The sequence below is a fragment of the Bos taurus genome, chromosome 11 (assembly GCF_002263795.3).
Source record: "Bos taurus isolate L1 Dominette 01449 registration number 42190680 breed Hereford chromosome 11, ARS-UCD2.0, whole genome shotgun sequence".
Classification (NCBI taxonomy): Eukaryota; Metazoa; Chordata; class Mammalia; order Artiodactyla; family Bovidae; genus Bos; species Bos taurus.
In genome coordinates, this window is record NC_037338.1 from 28958860 (window position 1) to 28964970 (window position 6111).

Below are 6111 nucleotides of genomic sequence, written 5' to 3' on the forward strand. Positions count from 1 at the left end.
TTTTATATATAAATAAATATATATAATCACTCTACTATATGTCTGAAACTAACTACATTGTAAATCAACTATACTTCAATCAAAAAAAAACAAAGAGAGAGAGAGAGATCAGAAGAGGTCAAGTCTCAGCGACAGTGGGCCAAGCCAGCAGTAGGGAACTGGAGGGGCTGAGGAACCCCAGGGAATCAGGTCCTGGTCCCTCATGTAACAGAAGATGTGACTTGCCAGGGTCACAGCCAGACTGAGCAGGAGTAAGCCCAATCCAGAGCACCAAGGGATTAGTCAGAGACCAGGCCACAACTCCACAGAGCCAGGCTTCACTAATTCATTCAAGATATACCCAGTGCCGTTCCCACTGATCAGATCTTCCTATTGTCATGGGTCCAGAGCCAGCACCCTGTCCCCAGTCCCCTCTCCTTTGGGGATCAGGTGACCCCTATGACTCAAGGTGAGGAAAATGTGGATGTCACAGGCAAGGGGGCAATTACTCCTCCAGAGAAATAAATTAAACTTCGCAACACAGGAAACAAACCAATGGGCTGAGTCCAGGGGCGTGACAAGTCCAGGGCCCAGTAGGGAAAGCTTCTAGAAAGCAGGAGGAGTCAGACAGACATATGACTCAAGTGGTCCAGCAGGATGCACGTGCTCTAGAGTTAAAAGAAAACCAAAGGATTCCCATGGGCAAGGAAATGGCACAAAAAGTTAAGAGGGGAATGAAAGCCTAGATTTACCAATCCTGGTGTCAGGGGAGGGTCCCTAGTCAGGAGAATGGGAGGCGGAAGTGCTTGGATAGGGTGATTTCTGTAAACAGTACATTTAAGCGTTTGTCCCAAAACTGGAACGAAAAGCATGGAACACCTGAATGGGAGTAGTTCCTGCTACTGAAGACAAATGTGAAGGTAATGATACTTTCTGTAAGGAAAAGGGAAGCAACTCGCCCCAAGTGCTATTTACAAAGAGGCTTTGGGGGAAAAAAAAAATCTTGCCTATAAAGAGACCTGCCCATTGGTCTGAGCTGATGATAACTGGGTGCTTGCTTTGCTATTTCCATGGGGTCTGTGGGATTTCTTTTGAGTAAAGAAGAGGTACAAGTGCTGTGCTGGGGAACAGAGAAGCAGGAAATTGGTAAAATGAAATGTCCATTCCATACTTGCAAACCCTCAGTGGCTTCCCATTGTATTTAGAATAAATTCAGATTCTGTAAGTGTCACATGGGATCTGGCCCTGCCCCTTCTCTCTCACCTTCACTCACTCAGTGAAGCCCCACTGACCTCCTCTCTGCTCCTCAACCCAACAGAGCTGTCTCTGCCTGGTGCCTTACACTGTGGGTCCCTCTGCTCAGAACATCCATCCTTTCCCTTCCCCTCACCCTGCTGGATGCACGGCTGCCTCCTCCTGCTTCCCTCTGCTCCCTACCTAAGCATAAACCTTTACTTCTCCATAGTACTTAGATCAGCCCAAGTCACCAGTGGTCTACCTGCTCAGTAGCCAGTATCTCCACCACCCCCAGCCCTGACCCCTCCCACTTGTGCCCCACCCTCCACCTCAGCAGGTTCCTCTGTAAAACCTGGGGCTTAATTGCCCTGCTCACTAAACTGGATGTGGTGCCTGGCAGAGCGCCTGACATTGGGAACCAGCCAATACATATTTGTGGAATGAATGAAGGAAAAAGAGATCTGCTGCTTAGAACGTAACTGAGCGAACACTCAGAGCTCAAATTCCAAAGGAGAAAAGATGAGAATCTTCACATGCTCCCTATTGCTTCCCTCCTTTCTACTGAGCCCAGTGCAGCTTGCTTCCACTTGCTCGTCTTCTCCCTCCCACCCTCGCTTCTTTCTTTTACAGAGGTTCATGAGCACCTATTCTGGCTAGGTGCTGTGTGATAAGCCCACCTTCCCACCCACTCTGCTCCCTAACATGTCCCCAGTGCCCTGACCTCACCCAGGGCCCCAGTCTAACCCTAGGCCCCCTCAAGTCACATCCCTTATACCCTCACCCCCACCCTTGGTACATCTTCTCCCTGGACCTTCATTGGACCTGTGTGTTCTGAGGACAGACACCCTGGGAAAGAGAAATGAAGGATTCTCCAAGGAACCAGCTATAGGCATGTATTTGCTAATATATTTGTCCTCTTGGGAGTCAAAGTTTTAGAGTTCCTATACACTAAGTTTTTCATAAAAATGAATGACAACAACCTGGTCTTATCAGGTTTTTGGCTTTGTAGTCCCAAGAGTCTTATTAGCTGACTATGACCCAGGACTACTTTCTTACTTCCTTTGAGCCTCAGATTCAAATGAACACTTGGTTTTTGAGATCCCTTCAAGTTCTAGATCTTGTGTAATCTTTGGCACATGAATCCACTCAGGCTTGGTAGCAGCCAGGATGAGTCAAACATCACCCTCTATGGGCTCATCTCCCAGTAGCAAAAAAAAAAATGTGCTCAATTCCATCACTCCAAGGGTATACAGGAGTAGGTGGTGAGCTGGGCCAAGGTCTGCCAAGACTCTCTCTGAACTGGGGATCCATTTTGCTGCATCTGCAATGAGAATGCAGTAGCTGGCCTTATAGTGAAAGGGGTCCCATACTGCAGGAAAAGCCCACGAGGTGAGCTGTGAGGTTGTGTAGGAAAGCTGGGGTGCTGTGACAAAGTGAGGGTTTATCATGCTTTAGAATAGAGCTTAAGGGGGGAGGGGAGAGAGCTTGGGAAGGTGGGGGTGGCAGGAGAGAGTCAGTCCTTCCTAGTGCTGTCAATGGGCTTCTCAGGTGGCACTAGTGGTAAAGAACCCGCCTGCCAATGCAGGAGATGTAAGAGATGCGGGTTTGATCCCTGGGTCAGGAAGATCCCCTGGAGGAAGGCATAGCAACCCACTCCAGTATTCTTGCCTAGAGAATCCCATGGACATTGGAGCCTGATGGCCTACAGTCCACAGGGTCGCAGAGTCAGACATGAATAAAGTGACTGAGCACGCACAGTGTTGTCAATGAACAGGCATCAAGTCAGAGTAAGGGCCGTGAGGGTATGGACAGGATGCAGAGAAGAGAGGAAGGCGGCAAGACTTGAGCACCTCTCTGGGGGGTCCAGTGAGGGCTGCACTGGCTCCCCGGACGTGTGGGGGTTGGTGTTGGCCCAGTATAGGTCTGCTGATCCCTTCAGGGGTTCCTGGAACCCTAGAGACAGAGAGGAAGCCCTGCAGAATTTTCCGAAATGCTAGCATGTGTGCAAAGCTCCCTCTCCATTTCCGGCTCTCCAGGCAGCTGAAATCCACACTCTCCATCCACCAAGTTATCCTGGCCTTCCTGAGGCAGCAGGCCTCAGTGAGGGGCAGGGCCTGGCCACCCGGTGTTCAGCTCCCCCCAGTTCTCCCAGAGCAAGGGAGTGAGCCTGCAGAACAGCCTCGGCTGGAGCACAGCCTGGGACTGCGTCAGCAGCAAACAGCTTCCCTTGCACCTCGGCAGGAAGTGTTAATGAGGAGAGCAGTGAGGAAGGGCTGTGCCTGCCTGCGGTTGTAACAGTTTGCTCCTTCTGGCTCACAGGCACTGAGGAACTTATACATGGAACACGCCTTCTTGAGGGTAAGATGGTTAACACTAATCGAACCAAAGTGCCCAGTGCAAACATTTCTAAAGCAAAGATCTGGACAGCAGTACAGCTGCCGGAAAGGACAGGATGTTGACCAGCAACTGAGCCCCGCAGGTCGAGGGTAGGCCTGGGGCTACAGAAAGGTGCCCCTTCACGGCGGTGGACCTAGCTCATCCACAGCCCCCTACCTTCGCACCCAGGTCCAAAGCAAGCCCCTCCCGCCGTTTGTTTCCCAGGGAGGGAAGGGACGCAATAAAACCCAGATTTGTCCAGGAGGAACCAACTCTGACTGAAGTGAGTCCTGACTGAATTCACACTCCATGCACCTGCAGCCTTCCCTGCCAGAAGCAGGAGAGAGGGATTCTCTTGTCAAACACCATCCTGTGTTACAGGGTGGGCATCCTTGCCTGGCCCTCACCTCACCTAAGCATCCCTTTCTATGGCACAATCCATTGTTGAAGAGGAGACAGACGCTTGAAGCCTCCATCCAGAAACCAGCACCAGGCCAGGGCAGAAGACTGTAACAAGCATAAATGTCTGTTCAGACCCTACAGCGTGCACCCCCAGTGTCAACACTAAAACAACAGGGCAGCAGGGACCACACAAGGATGAAAACACACTCCTGCCCACAAAGAGCTGTGTTGAAAAAGATGGTGGCCCAAGCAGACAAAGCTGGTGACCGGAAATAAAGGCAATGAGGGGAAAGATCTCGTCAACCCAGGCTGTGGTTCCTGGAAATCAGGGGCTGGGAGGGCAGGCTTGGTCCACCACTGGGTTTTGTTTTGTGGAGGGGACATTATGACGGTGTAGACTGGAACACACAGGTTGAGAGGCTGAGGAGGAAGCTGGGGAGAGAGAGATAGTATCAGGCAGTTGTGGAAGAGACATTTTGGAAAACAGAGAGACATTGAAGTAGAACTGGGAGAAATTTTGTAAAGCTCTCAACTTTCCCCCAAACCTTTCATTACAACGAATTTGCAGAGGAGATGAATTCATGTCAATCTGGGGGACATGGATGATCGTTGGGGCCCCAATAATGGATTGAGGCCAACTCAGAGGGTCAGAACTGGGGTTGGCAGGGGATCAGACACTCCTGGGTTATAGAGCTTGAAGTGGGGTTAGAGTCCCCATAAGGGGAGGAGGAAGGGGGCTCAGGCAGCTGGAAAGGGAATGCTTTCTTTGCTGGGCCAGGAATGATGGCTGGGAGAGAAGAGGGTGGGCGGGGGGGGGGGGGTGTCCAATGGGACTTGTCAGATGGTGTGAAACTGTGATGGAAAGTCTCAAGCCCTGGACAAGTGTAAGGTTTTATTGGGATGGAAGGAAGGGAGCTGAGAGTGGGTAGGACACAGGTCACTGACTCTGACCTCTTCCAGCCTGTGTGTCAAAAAATTTAACCTACCTCACCAAAAAGATGGGGAGATTATTTGTCATCTCTCACCTGGGCTGATGAACAGTTTCTGACAGGGCCCCTGCCTGCAGTCTCTCCCTTTCTCCAATGTTGTCCTCCACATACTGCGGTGCTAGAAGAATCTTTTGAAAGTCCAGCTCTCTGGGATTTCCCTGGCGGACCAGTGGTTAAGACCCGTCCAATGCAGGGGGCGTGGGTTCGATGCCTGGTGAGGGAACTAAGACCCTGCATGCCAAGCAGCTTGGTCAAATATTTAAAATAAAGTCCTTCAGTGACCCCTCATCACCTACACCCTGCCTCCCCTACCCACATTCATCTACTTCCTGAGCAGGGCACACTGCACCATGTAATCAGGCTCTGTCCATCTTTTCAGCCTCATCCACGTCACTTCCTGTCACTCCCACACTCCATCACACTGAACTACACACAGGTCCTCAAACACAACTTGCTTTTACACATCTCAGGGACTTTCCAAATGCTCTCCCCACCCCTGACTCCCACCTTTACCTGAAGTTTTTCCCCAGTTCAACTGCCAACACCCCAGAGCCTTCTGTGGCCCTTTCCTTCCACCTACTACTGTATTTCTACAGCATGCTGTATACAGCACTTCTGCATTGTTTCATCACCAAGTTCTCATCTGTGAATGGGTCCGTAACTAGTGAAAGAACAGGGCCAGATGGTCTTTGCAGCCGAGCAGCCAGCACAGGGCCTAGCTCATTCCTGGCATTCAGAAAATTTTCAATGAATGACTGAGTTTGCAATTCAAAAGGGCCCACAAAGATAACATCTTTTAAGGAGTCTGTCCAGCTAACAAAGACACCCTTTTCTCATAGAACTGACCCTAGACACCAACTGGACTGGAGATGGACATCTGATCTGAGCTGGGCCAAATGGACTCCTTCTCAGAAAAGAGGAACTGACTCTAAGAAAAGCAAATTTGTTTCCGAAACTACAACATGTAGTGCACGCACGCTTAGTTGCTCAGTCATGTCTGACTTTTTGCGACCCCATGGATCCCTCCAGGCTCCTCTGTCCATGGAGGTGGTCCAGGCAAGAATACTGGAGCGGGTTGCCATGCCCTTCTGCAGGGGATCTTCCTGACCCAGAGATCAACCCTAACAAA